General features: G+C 37.6%; 1 protein-coding gene and 1 non-coding gene across 2 annotated transcripts in view; one reads left to right on the top strand and one right to left on the bottom strand.

Annotated features, from left to right (window-relative positions):
- The window catches only part of LUZP2 (leucine zipper protein 2), a 248,677-nt gene that overhangs the window by 56,076 nt on the left and 177,761 nt on the right, over nt 1–14,840 (top strand). The gene's annotated exons all lie outside the window — the stretch shown is intronic.
- On the bottom strand, nt 13,012–13,142 carry LOC123326297. The gene has a single exon (XR_006541002.1). It is a non-coding gene; the product is annotated as a small nucleolar RNA SNORA63 (small nucleolar RNA).

The raw sequence follows: 14,840 nt of genomic DNA, 5'->3' as shown, positions 1-14,840 counted from the left end.
GGAGAGAGGTGTTCTGGATACTTCACACCAGATCATTCTCTGGTTATAGCCCATTGTGATATCAATGCAATTGACATTGACAAGAGGTGATGTAGCCCAAGGTCAAGCTGTTTACCTTGGAAAGTAGAGATTAGGTCAGAAGAGAAAATAGAAGTACTGTCCTCAGATGAATTCCAAGTCACTCCTATATAATTGTGAAATGTGATTTTGCAAGAAGCTTACACTTTGCACTGTCAAATTGGTGGATTAGTTGTGAAACAGAAGTTATGATTAATAGCAATAATAATGGACAGTTTGAACTCTTAGAGTTAATAAAGCACTTTCACTTATATGATCAGCTTCAATTATAAATTAATAAGTTAACCATGGAAACAGATGGCAACAATATAGGTACTATTGTTATATCCATAAGCCCAACTACTTCAAGTAATTTTTTGGGTTTAGACAGTGTAAATTCTAATAATGTTTAGTTCATGTCTCTGTGAAGGTCACTAACCTGTTATCCTGTATTTATTTAAGCGTCTGACTAGATTTGTAGTGTACTTGGTTCTGAAGGTCGGCAAATTCCAATACTCACATAACCTTTCCTGAAGATATTATCTGATAAAATAAGGCTTAGAAAATTTAATTCTTTTTCTGCCCATCCACAGAATGGAAGAAACAGGTTTCAAACCCAACCTCTGACTCCAAAGCCTGATGTCACATTCTCCAGTATAGATAAGATTTAGGATGCAAAGCTAAAAATCCAATACCTTTGTTTCATTAAAGTTCTTATATAGAATTACTCTTATAGTGCACATGGCAGGAATAAACCTGTCTGGTTCATGTACTAATGCAAAATTTAATTGTATTTACTATATAAATTGGCCCCCACCATCAGCACCACTCAACATGAAGTTGAATATCTACAATCCTTAACCCCTGATGTACCTAACAGTCAAATGTAACAAGTCCCTGCTATCTATTGTAAAATTTAAAAAATATATTTTCAATTTAAATTCCGTGTGTGTATATTTCAGTATAGCATAATCAATTATACAAAGTGATAACAGCTATAATATAGCCAACCGTTCAAAAGACTTTAACACACAAGAGCATAAACTTGCTCAGTTAATGTTCAATGTCATGTTTTATATGTAAGGAATCTTCCTCTTGTTGAACAAGGAACTTCCCACATGAAAAATAGGCTGAGAAAGATTTACACAAAAAGCAATGTTTTGACGTGGGATCTTATTTCCTTTTTTTTTTTTTTAAGAGCTTTCCACCTTCCTTGCAAAGTTTTTGAAAACACATGTGTAAGTTAAAAAGTATGAAGGGCAGAACAAGTCTGGCTAGAAATGTCCATCAGTAAAATTAAACAAACAAACAAACAAAACCCTGGCATTCTGAGTTATAAAAATGACCAGTGTGCCAACTGTCAGAGGGCTAGAGTACTAAAAGATGATCTTACTAGAGAGATAATTTTCTTTAAAGTTTTCCTAGGGATATCTTAGCAATTTAGAATTACTATGGCTTAAATTGAAGATGAGAATTTTTAAAAATTATTTATAGTCATTTCATTTTATTTTGGCAAATAAAGGAAGTCAATCCTTTTGAAAAGAGAAAATACAAATCCTTGATACCTTACCTGGTCATCAGCAAGTTTTCATATTAAGAAAGTATGGCATAGTTTAGCTGACAAATCAAAAAGTTAGATATCAAAGAGAGATGTGTCCCGATGTGAACGCTATCAATTATTAAATATGTAACTCTAAAGCTGTTTCAAATTATTTTTGCCAAAATGCAAAATACAAATAAATAAGTGAATAAATAAATAAAATGCATAAATGCTTGGATAATTTTATTGACCTCAAGTTATTCAAATGTGGAGTTAGGAAAGAACAGTCTTACCTTGCAGAACTGCTAAGGAAGCAAACTAGTCATATACTAATGTGTCACAGGTGATCATGAGTTAATTTCCTTTTTTAACTCTTCACTCTCTCAGGACCCTGTTCCTACTCCTATTTCAGCATCTCTCCTGAACCTGCCACCTCAAATTTGAGGAGAATAACACAGTCAATTCTTAAGGTAGATACTAGGGAATGAATAATGGAGGAGAAACATGTAAAAATTGGCTTTTTAAAAATGATAACGTAAATAATTTTTTCCTTATTTTTCTCTGTGAAAAGGGACAAAATGCAGATTTTTTCTTTTGCCCTTGTGTGTCTGTGTACACACACATGTGTGTTTCCCACTGTGAAGTAGTTGGCTTTGCTCAGTGGACAACGGTATAAAAATAAATTATAATAATACAAGGGTATAAGTGAGGATTTGAGTCACTATTTTAAAATATTCACTAGGTCATATTGAATTTTTCTTTTGCATTTTTACAAGAGGGAAAAATAGCTGTTAAAGGATTATCTTCAAATTGATGCTGCAAAAGCACAGTTGAGATGAGAGAAATGGTTTTCCCCACTAAAGTAGCGAGTGCCAGCATTTAAGCTGCATAGAAGTGCAGAGGGGCAGTTAGGTTTACATGTAGTTGGATTCTGGGTAGTTGACAGCCCTTTTTTGTGTGTGACTTTGTTCTTTTTATGAAGTTACTGGCATCCATTTAGTTGGTAGATTTTGGAATTTGGAACTATATTTATAAACCTCAAGAAGTCAAAGGAGAAATTTAATCAATATGCAAACACACATACACACAAGCACACAACACAGATCAGTTTTATTTATATACTTATCCTGATGGCTGTGCATTTTTTCTGTGCTGTATTTAGCATATTAGTTGAGCCAAATAAAATTGGCATTTTTGTGGGTTAAGAGGAATAAAAGATTAGTGATTTTATGATTCAACCGAGTAGATGAAATAGACACAGCTGTTTTCAAGGATCTACATCAAGATATGAGCCATTCTTTCTGGATAGAATGACCTAGAACCTGATTAATATAATGTGTAAGGTTTTAGACCATTTTATTTAATTGTAAAACTAGTATTTCCTCATTTCGTTCAACAAATATAATTTAATGCTCATGTGCCATAATTGGGAAACACTAACAGAAGAGCCAATATACCTGCTCTCATAAAACTTACATTCTACTGGGTGAGAGAAAAATTAAGATACATAAGTATATGTGTATCGTGAAAGGTGATTTGGGCCAAAATAAAACAGGAATGAGGATTTTGTGTGCGAGAGTGGGATTGCAATTAAAGATGGTTGTTTGGGAAGTCCTCAAGAAAAAAACGAAGTCCCGACGGAAGTGAAGGGCAAGCAGTGGGAATGTCTGTAAAAAAAGCAAACAGCCATTCTGCTCTGAAGGTCCACAGAGGATGCCACATCCCACTGCAGCAATGCTTAGTGTCACTGACCTGCCACTCAGCATGTTGGTTGATATAGCTCCTACAGCTCTCACTGAGTCTCCTCATTCAATTTCTCTGTGTCCTAAATCAGGAGCTCCATGTCAAACAGTACCACCTTCTTCTAAAAGTCACATTAATTGTGGAAGTTAGAGATAGTGAGGAATAGACATGAGTCTCAGTTTGTCCACGTGTGTTCCAGTTTGATTTTGTGGATTTGGGTTTGTTCTTTGGGACTCTGCTTTTTCCTTCACATTACCCAGTTTCCCTCCTGGTTTTCTTACTGATTGCCAGCCCCAGTGTCTTCTTGTGATTTTAGGCCCACCACCAGGTGCAGAAGTAGTAGCCTTCTGTAGATTATTTTGCCAGCTTCCATAATTGTGAAAGCTTTAATTAATGCCTATTCCATATCAGCTGACTGAGTTTGTTTCCTTGATTGATTGTTAATTAAGACACTAATTAACCTTTGAAGTCTAATAAGCCCCTCAAATGTGGCATATACTCAGTTGACTTCCTAATTCCTTCTAGGACAGACTTGTTATCCTCACAGTCTTGTCCAACACAGTTAATGGCAATTCATCCTCCCTGTTGTTCAGCCTAAAATCATGCAGCCATCTTTGATGGTTCTCTTTTGTGTCGTTCTGGAAATTCTGTTAGTTCTACCTTTAAAATATATCTAGTATGCAGCCCTCTTTTCCCCCTTACTTTCAATGGCACTTAGGCCACCATCATGTCCTGCTTGGATTAGGTAAGATCCCCTACAGGAAGTGAGTATAGATAAAAAAGAAGGGTACTTGAATTTGTTGAGGTCAGGCAATGGAGAGATCGTGAAGCAGACTGGGAAGGAAGAGCTAGAAGGTTGGGAAGAAATTCACTGAGTATGGGAAACTGAAAAATCACATGAAACAAAAAGGTGATTCAGGGAAAAGAAAGGTGTCATTTGCCATTTCTCCCTAGGACTGATGAATTACTTTTTTGGGAAAGTGGGCTGTAGTGTTTCATCGGAGTTGCTTACCAGGATATAAAACAAAAGAATATATGGCAGGGGCGCCTGGGTGGCTCAGTTGGTTGAGCATCTGCCTTCGGCTCAGGTCATGATCCCAGCATCCTGGGATCGAGCCCCGCGTTGGGCTCCGTGCTTGGCAGGGAGCCTGCTTTTCCCTTTCCCTCTGCCTGCCTGTCTACCTACTTGTGATCTCTCTCTCTCTCTCTCTCTGTCAAATGAATAGATACAATCTTTAAAAAATATATATATGTGGGAGACCTGTACCAAGTGTTAGACAATGGTAAAATTTTATGAAATATATTTCTCATGCTATTTTATTAGGATGGATTACAGAGTGTTTGATGTAAACATCAAATTTTATACAGTGAACATTTCTATGTCCATATTTCTATGGATATATTGATATCAAACGTCACCTTGAGAATGTTATTTATTGAGACCACAGGTCAGTGGAGAAGCTTACAAAGAATTAAGGAGGAAATAAAGTGCCATCTTCAATTCCCCTTCTGCTCCTGTGCTCCTGAGCTTCGTTTACTAGTAGATAAAGACCCCAACAACTGAAGCCACATGAAATATCAATAACCATTTGCCAGTTGCTCTTACATAATGAGCTGATTCTAGAGACTGAGCTTCTATTTCTAGCTCTCCAGATGAGTCACTTCACCTCTCTTTACCCTTAAAGAGAGGGATAAATTGTTCCTTGGGTTGTTCCTTGGCACACCTCATGGAGATATGTGAATATTGGTGAGATAGCATCTGCAAAGCTATTTGAATGTCACACACGCGAAGTGAAATTAGATTCTTGCAGATTCCCGTGGAAGAGGGATGAAGGAAGGGAGATTTTTTGGGCGGTGGTGATGAGGGACTGTGAAAGGGAACTAAATGTTACGTTTTTGCCCAACCAAAGCATTAAGGAAAATGGCATGCATTCTCAAAGAAATTTCTAGTGAATAGGTGATGCTTTTGCTATCATATGCATAGCTATCATATGCATATCCTAAAGATGCACATGAAGTCCCCAGTTGTAGAAGACCTGAGAATCTGGCTTCCTGGAAAATGACTCTCATTCTTTTGCCATGGTTTGTGGTTTGTGGTATGCCACCCAGGTAAGATATCCATTCTAGTCCTTTCCTTCTTTACTCTCCACATTCACTCCCTCTCCAAATCTTATCCTTTCTTTTTTTTTTAATTTAATTTTATTATGTTACTCACCATACATCATTAGTTTTTGATGTAGTGATCCACATTACCTGTTACCACACTGAGACTGGTTTATTTCATATTGCCACAATTCTCTCATGTTGACTAATGTGGTCATCTCCCAACTGATCTCCCAACCTAGAGTCTTCTATCTCTCTATCCCATCCTCAATCTCCATGGCATACACCATCCTTCATGTGTGGTATCTGTTTCTTCCATTCAGTTCTGTGCCCACCACTCCCCAAATAGAACCTTTACTCCAGATATACTGAGGTACTCAATGCTGTTTTGCATGTCTGGCTTTTGAATGTTTATTACTTGAAAGACCTCTTCTTTCTCTGGGCAGCGGGGCAGCAGAGTATAGTAGACAAGAGAAAAGGCTTTGGCTTAGATTCAAATCTAACTTCCCAGTACATGACCTTGGGCAAAGTTCTGAACTACTTTGTGCCTCAGTTTGTCACCTGCAAAGTTGAGATAATAATAGTGCCTACCTCATGGGTTGTCATGAGGATTAAGTGAGATAATTAATCCTTGTAAAGCACTTAACACAGTGCCTAACACATCACAAGCAGTTGGTAATTTTAGTTACTATTATAATATTTTGGCCAATTCCAGTGTATACATTGTGTAAGTCAAAATTTGCTTATTTCTTTTCTGTGAAAACTTCCCTACCATATTTATACCCCTAGCTTCAGGAGAACAGATTACTCCCTCTTTTTCCCTAATCTTTTATATTAGAGATAATAATACTGACTAGTGATTGAAATTGTTTATGTATCTGCCTTGTTCACTGGACTGTGCAAACATTTATATCTCTAACCTTATTTATTGGTATAGATCCTGACACATAAGAAGCACTTCATAAATATGTATTGAAGGGTTGAGTGACAAGTGAGATCAAATGGTTTCTATCACACAAAGCCCAGAGACATGAGAAAAGAGCCCACATTATTCTTGGGTAGTATATATGTGGTCTTCAAAGGCTTCATGGAAGAACTGGACTTATTTCTTTTTTTTTTTTTTTTTAAAGATTTTATTTATTTATTTGACAGAGAGAGACACAGCGAGAGAGGGAACACAAGCAGGGGGAGTGGGAGAGGAAGAAGCAGGCTCCCCGCCGAGCAGGGAGCCCGATGCGGGGCTCGATCCCAGGACCCCGGGATCATGACCTGAGCCGAAGGCAGACGCTTAACGACTGAGCCACCCAGGTGCCCCTGGACTTCTTTCTGATATATATGAATATTCTCTTTTCCTGTGTTCGGAAATGAATTTTCTATAGAGAACAGCTCTTTTCCTTTGGGTTTACCTCTAGAGAACGTCCTACACTTTCAACTGATTTCTTCATTGACCCACAAAGCTCAAATGGCTTGTCAACACGAAGTCCCAGATGGCTTGTCATAATTGCAGTTTAGCATGCTCAAGAGGATTGATTCTAGTATGTTGGGAATTTCTCAATATTATTGAATGATCAGTATGAGAGCAAATTGATTATTATTTGTAAACTGCATTTCCTGAACCAATATTAATTTCTTAGCTTGGCAATGGGAGATAGAATCTTTGTTACTTAAAAATGTAGTTTTAAATTTGAAGTGGAAATATGTTCAGTTCTCTATAATTAGGCCCCTCCCCTCACACAGATTTTCCTTTTAAATGGCATATCAATGGATCCATATTATGATGTCTATAATTTAATTACAACATGCTAAATTGTTACAGATTTAAGTAAAAGAACTACAAATCAATCACCCATCTATTTTAACTATTACATTCAGTGTTGTTTTTACTGTTAGTAAAGATATTTTCTATACTGACTTTGATGCATGTTGAAATAAATTGAAAAAAATTATCTCAGATGATAACCAAAAGTTTTAATCAGGAGTTTAGCTTTAGGCATTTTGAAGAATAGTGAATTAGATTTCCTAATACATTAATGCTTGCCTTTAGTGGAAAGTTTTAAAAATCCATCAGTAATAAGTTTATTTGATTCAATAATATAACTCTCCAAGTCACTTGGGACATATAAAGAAGAGTTGAGGGTAGAATGCCTCTAGAAGATTCTTGCTTCTTTTTGATCAGCCTTCAGCAGCTTAAAACAGCAACATTTCTCTTAAAGTAAGGACAGATGAGTTTGTTTTCATCCTTCAGACCTCTCAGCCTCCACTTAGTTCAATGAAACATCCTCCTGAATGGCTGATATGTTTCTTTATCATATCATGCATTTTCAAGTATGTGATGCTCTGTATATTATTAATATAGCTTGTCAAAATGTCCTTTACGAAAACAGGGTGGTGATGCTCAGTTTCCATCCCAGATGAGTAACATTTAGAGCCACAGGATAAAGTCCAGATGTACTTAAATTTTTAATACCTAAATGCAGTATAATGGATTATGCGCCACTTGGGAATGCTAAAGTCTCTACTCAGGAGTGAGGTGGGTTTGTATTGGTGCATCTTTCTTATCTCCTCTTTTCTCTTTTATAAATAAATTAATGACTTTTATGAGCCCAGCACTTCCATTTACAAATATGGTGATTGGACCATGTTAGCTCTAAAATCTTTTATTTTTTTCAGTTTTAACATTTCATATTTCTCTGATAGTGATATCAGATAAGGTAAAAGTTAAGATTCCATGAATAGTGGGATTAAGTGGAAATGAATGCTTTCAGGCTCTTGAGAGCATTATTAAGAATATGTGAAAAAATCTAGTCATGCTAAACCAGGACAAGGACTCAAGTAAAATTTAGTGACAAAGTATTTCTATATTTTAAACTGGAAAATTGTCTTGATCTCATTTTACACTGTAAGTTATAGATATATTTATACATACATGCATATGATACTAAACTATTTCCATAAAATATATGGCAATATGGCAAAAATCTTACCCCAAAGAAAGATTGATTTTTTTGTAATTGATGCTGTGAAATCAAACATCTGAGAGTTTGTAGCATCATTCAGTAATATGGTAAGCACTGTGCTCTACAAACATTAGTTATCTCCCTTAATCCTCACGACAATCACTGAGGCAAGGTACTATTGCTGTCTCCCCTTTGTAAGTAACAGGTGATGTACAGGATATGTAGATGATACAGTTTCTGTAGTAAAGTTTTGTTTTCTTCCAGGATGATATGCTTAAAACATTTTTTTTAGTATTCGATAACAAATGTATTAATATTTCAGCTAAAACTAAGAAAGAAAGAATCAATTGATGTTTAACATCTGATTACTTGCTTTAGACATAATCCCTGCCCTCAGAGATTAAATTTAGAAATGTAAATTTTTGAAAAATCATTTGAGAACAATATAGCACAGTGGTTGCGTCCTGTAAGTCAGATATCTGGATTCAAATTCCATCACTCATAAACCTGGTAAGTAACAACACTCCTCTGATGATCAGTTTTATCGTCTATAAAATAAGAATAATAGTATTCCAATTTTATGTATTTTGTTGTGAGCAATAAATGAATGTTATTAATAATAACAAACTTTATCGAGAGAGTATTATGCTAAGTGAAATAAGTCAGAGAAAGACAAATACCGTATGAATTTCACACATATGTGGAATTTAAGAAATAAAACAAACAAACAGGGAAAAAAGAGACAGAGAAGCAAACCAAGAAACAGACTCTTATCTATAGAGAACAAGCAGATGGTTACTAGAAGGGCGGTTGGGGGAATGGGCTAAATAGGTGATGGGAATGAAGGAGGGCCCTTACTGGGATGAGCACTGGGTATTGTATGGAAGTGTTGAATCACTACATTGTACACCTGAAACTAATATTTTTTTTTTAATTTTTTTATTGTTATGTTAATCCCCATACATTACATCATTACTTTTAGATGTAGTGTTCCATGATTCATTGTTTGTGCATAACACCCAGTGCTCCATGCAGAACGTGCCCTCTTTAATACCCATCACCAGGCTAACCCGTCCTCCCACCCCCCTCCCCTCTAGAACCCTCAGTTTGTTTTTCAGAGTCCATCGTCTCTCATGGTTCGTCTCCCCCTCCGATTTCCCCCCCTTCATTCTTCCCCTCCTGCTATCTTATTTTTTTTTTCTTAACATATATTGCATTATTTGTTTCAGAGGTACAGATCTGAGATTCAACAGTCTTGCACAATTCACAGCGCTTACCAGAGCACATACCCTCCCCAGTGTCTATCACCCAGTCACCCCATCCCTCCCACGCCACACCCCACTCCAGCAACCCTCATTGGTTTCCTGAGATTAAGAATTCCTCATATCAGTGAGGTCATATGATACATACCTTTCTCTGTTTCACTTATTTTGCTCAGCATAGTACCCTCCAGTTCCATCCACGTCCTTGCAAATGGCAAGATCTCATTCCTTTTGATGGCTGCATAATATTCCATTGTATATATACACCACATCTTCTTTATCCATTCATCTGTTGATGGACATCTTGGCTCTTTCCATACTTTGGCTATTGTGGACATTGCTGCTGTAAACATTGGGGTGCACGTACCCTTTCGGATCCCTACTTTTGTATCTTTGGGGTAAATACCCAGTAGTGCAATTGCTGGATCATATGGTAGCTCTATTTTCAACTTTTTGAGGAACCTCCATACTGTTTTCCAGAGTGGCTGCACCAGCTTGCATTCCCACCAACAGTGTAGGAGGGTTCCCCTTTCTCTGCATCCCCGCCAACGTCTGTCGTTTCCTGACTTGTTAATTTTAGCCATTCTGACTGGTGTGAGGTGGTATCTCATTGAGGTTTTGATTTGGATTTCTGTGATGCCAAGTGATATTGAGCACTTTTTCATGTGTCTGTTGGCCATTTGGATGTCTTTGGAAAAATGTCTGTTCATGTCTTCTGCCCATTTCTAGATTGGATTCTTTGTTCTTTGGGTGTTGAGTTTGATGAGTTCTTTATAGATTTTGGATACTAGCCCTTTATCTGATATGTCATTTGTAAATATCTTCTCCCATTCTGTCGGTTGTCTTTTGGTTTTGTTGACTGTTTCCTTTGCTTTGAAAAAGCTTTTTATCTTGATGAAGTCCCAATAGTTCATTTTTGCCCGGGCTTTCCTTGCCTTTAGCGATGTTTCTAGGAAGAAGTTGCTGCGGCTGAGGTCGAAGAGGTTGCTGCCTGTGTTTTCCTTTAGGATTTTGATGGACTCCTGTCTCACATTTAGGTCTTTCAACCATTTGTAGTTATTTTTGAGTGTGGTATAAGGAAATGGTCCAGGTTCATTCTTCTGCATGTGGCTGTCCAATTTTCCCAACACCATTTGTTGAAGAGACTGTCTTTTTTCCATTGGATATTCTTTCCTGCTTTGTCAAAGATGAGTTGACCCTAGAGTTGAGGGTCCATTTCTGGGCTCTCTATTCTGTTCCATTGATCTATGTATCTGTTTTTGTGCCAGTACCATGCTGTCTTGATGATGACAGCTTTGTAATAGAGCTGGAAGTCCGGAATTGTGATGCCGCCAGCTTTGCTTTTCTTTTTCAACATTCCTCTGGCTATTCGGGGTCTTTTCTGGTTCCATACAAATTTTAGGATTATTTGTTCCATTTCTTTGAAAAAAGTGGTTGGTATTTTGATGGGGATTGCATTGAATGTGTAGATTGCTCTAGGTAGCATTGACATCTTCACAATATTTGTTCTTCCAATCCATGAGCATGGAACGTTTTTCCATTTCTTTGTGTCTTCCTCAGTTTCTTTCATGAGTATTTTATACTTTTCTGAATACAGATCCTTTGCCTCTTTGGTTAGATTTATTCCTAGGTATCTTATGGTTTTGGGTGCAATTGTAAATGGGATCGACTCCTTAATTTCTCTTTCTTCTGTCTTGTTGGTGTATAGGAATGCCACTGACTTCTGTGCATTGATTTTATATCGTGCCACTTTACTGAATTCCTGTATGAGTTCTAGCAGTTTTGGGGTGGAGTCTTTGGGGTTTTCCACATAAAGTATCATATCATCTGCAAAGAGTGAGAATTTGACTTCTTCTTTGCCGATTTGGATGCCTTTGATTTCTTTTTGTTGTCTGATTGCTGTGGCTAGGACTTCTAATGCTATGTTGAATAGCAGTGGTGATAGTGGACATCCCTGCTGCATTCCTGACCTTAGGGGGAAAGCTCTCAGTTTTTCCCCATTGAGAATGATATTTGCTGTAGGTTTTTCATAGATGGCTTTTATGATATTGAGGTATGTACCCTCTATGCCTATACTCTGAAGAGTTTTGATCAAGAAAGGATGCTGTACTTTGTCAAATGCTTTTTCTGCATTTTTGAGAGGATCATATGATTCTTGTTCTTTCTTTTGTTAATGTATTGTATCACGTTGATAGATTTGCGAGTGTTGAACCAACCTTGCAGCCCAGGGATAAATCCCACTTGGTCGTGGTGAATAATCCTTTTAATGTACTGTTGGATCCTATTGGCTAGTATTTTGGTGAGAATTTTTGCATCCATGTTCATCAGGAATATTGGTCTGTAATTCTCCTTTTTGATGGGGTCTTTGTCTGGTTTGGGGATCAAGGTAATGCTGGCCTCATAAAATGAGTTTGGAAGTTTTCCTTCCATTTCTATTTTTTGGAACAGTTTCAGAAGAATAGGTATTAATTCTTCTTGAAATGTTTGGTAGAATTCCCCTGGGAAGCCATCTGGCCCTGGGCTTTTGTTTTTTGGGAGATTTTTGATGACTGCTTCAATTTCCTTAGTGGTTATAGGTCTGTTCAGGTTTTCTATTTCTTCCTGGTTCAGTTTTCGTAGTTGCTACATCTCTAGGAATGCCTCCATTTCTTCCAGGTTATCTAATTTGCTGGCATAGAGTTGCTCATAATATGTTCTTACAATTGTTTGTATTTCTTTGGTGTTGGTTTTGATCTCTCCTCTTTCATTCATGATTTTGTTGATTTGGGTCATTTCTCTTTTCTTTTTGATAAGTCTGGCCAGGGGTTTATCAATCTTGTTAATTCTTTCAAAGAACCAGCTCCTACTTTCGTTGATCTGTTCTACTGCTCTTTTAGTTTCTATTTCATTGATTTCTGCTCTGATCTTTATTATTTCTCTTCTCCTGCTGGGTTTAGGCTTTATTTGCTGTTCTTTCTCCAGCTCCTTTAGGTGTAGGGTTAGGTTGTGTACTTGAGACCTTTCTTGTTTCTTGAGAAAGGCTTGTATTGCTATATACTTTCCTCTCAGGACTGCCTTTGCTGTATCCCAAAGATTTTGAACAGTTGTGTTTTCATTTTCTTTTTTTTTTATTGTTTATTTATTTTATTTATTTTAGAAGATTTTATTTATTTATTTGACAGAGAGAGACACAGCGAGAGAGGGAGCACAAGCAGGGGGAGTGGGAGAGGGAGAAGTAGACTCCCCGCTGAGCAGGGAGTCCGATGCGGGGCTCGATCCCAGGACCCTGGGATCATGACCTGAGCCGAAGCAGACGCTTAATGACTGAGCCACCCAGGTGCCCCTCAAGTCAGTGTTTTACTTGGTAAACATGTCTGAGACCATGCATCCCTGGCTGCTAAGCACCATGGCAGACAGGGCTAGAAAGGTAACAACTTTATTTTGAGCAGGGAGCAAAGACAAGGCAGCACGTTACAGCTACATTGTAACTAGATCCTGCGTCTGTGTTTTCATTTTCATTGGTTTCCATGAATTTTTTAATTCTTCTTTAATTTCCTGGTTGACCCATTCATTCTTTAGTAGGATGCTCTTTAGCCTCCATGTATTTGAGTTCTTTCCGACTTTTCTCTTGTGATTGAGTTCTAGTTTCAAAGAATTGTGGTCTGAAAATAGGCAGGGAATGATCCCAATCTTTTGGTACCGGTTAGACCTGATTTATGACCTAGGATGTGATCTATTCTGGAGAATGTTCCATGGGGACTAGAGAAGAATGTGTATTCCATTGCTTTGGGATGGAATGTTCTGAATATGTCTGTGAAGTCCATTTGGTCCAGTGTGTCATTTAAAGTCTTTATTTCCTTGTTGATCTTTTGCTTAGACGATCTGTCCATTTTAGTGAGGGGGGTGTTAAAGTCCCCCACTGTTATTGTATTGTTGTCGATGTGTTTCTTTGCTTTTGTTTTTAATTGCCTTATATAATTGGCTGCTCCCATGTTAGGGGCATAGATATTTACAATTGTTAGATCCTCTTGTTGGATAGACCCTTTAAGTAGGATATAGTGTCCTTCCTCATCTCTTATTACAGTCTTTGGTTTAAAATCTAATTTGTCTGATATAAGGATTGCCACCCCAGCTTTCTTTTGGTGTCCATTAGCTTGGTAAATGGTTTTCCACCCCATCACTTTCAATCTGGGGGTGTCTTTGGGTCTAAAATGAGTCTCTTGAAGACAGCATATCAATGGGTCTTGTTTTTTAATCCAGTCTGATAGCCTGTGTCTTTTGATTGGGGCATTTAGCCCATTTACATTCAGGGTAACTATTGAAAGATAGGAATTTAGTGCCATTGTATTGCCTGTAAGGTGACTGTTACTGTATATTGTCTGTGTTCCTTTCTGGTCTATGTTGCTTTTAGGCTCTCTCTTTGCTTAGAGGACCCCTTTCAATATTTCTTGTAGGGCTGGTTTCGTGTTTGCAATTCCTTTAGTTTTTGTTTGTCCTGGAAGCTTTTTATCTCTCCTTCAATTTTCAATGACAGCCTAGCTGGATAGAGTATTCTTGGCTGCACATTTTTCTCATTTAGTGCTCTGAATATATCCTGCCAGTCCTTTCTGGCCTGCCAGGTCTCTGTGGATAGGTCTGTTGCCAGTCTAATGTTTCTACCCTTGTAGGTTACATATCTCTTCTCCCGAGCTGCTTTCAGGATTTTCTCTTTGTCTATGAGACTCGTAAGTTTTACTATTAGATGTCGGGGTGTTGACCTATTTTTATTGATTTTGAGAGGGGTTGTCTGTGCCTCCTGGATTTTGATGCCTCTTTCCTTCCCCAAATTAGGGAAGTTCTCTGCTATAATTTGCTCCAATATACCTTCTGCCCCTCTCTCTCTTTCTTCTTCTTCTGGGATCCCAGTTATTCTAATGTTGTTTCGTCTTATGGTATCGCTTATCTCTCGAATTCTGCCCTCATGATCCGGTAGTTGTTTATCTCTCTTTTTCTCAGCTTCTTTATTTTCCATCATTTGGTCTTCTATATCACTGATTCTGTCTTCTGCCTCATTTATCCTAGCAGTTAGCGCCCCCATATTTGATTGCACCTCATTAATAGCCTTTTTGATTTTGACTTGGTTAGACTTTCGTTCTTTTACTTCTCCAGAAAGGGTTTCTCTAATAACTTCCATGCTTTTTTCAAGCCCAGCTAGTATCT

Source organism: Neomonachus schauinslandi, chromosome 11 (genome assembly GCF_002201575.2).
Source record: "Neomonachus schauinslandi chromosome 11, ASM220157v2, whole genome shotgun sequence".
Classification (NCBI taxonomy): Eukaryota; Metazoa; Chordata; class Mammalia; order Carnivora; family Phocidae; genus Neomonachus; species Neomonachus schauinslandi.
Note: the sequence above shows the minus strand (reverse complement) of the source record. Positions and strands in the feature narration are given on the sequence as shown.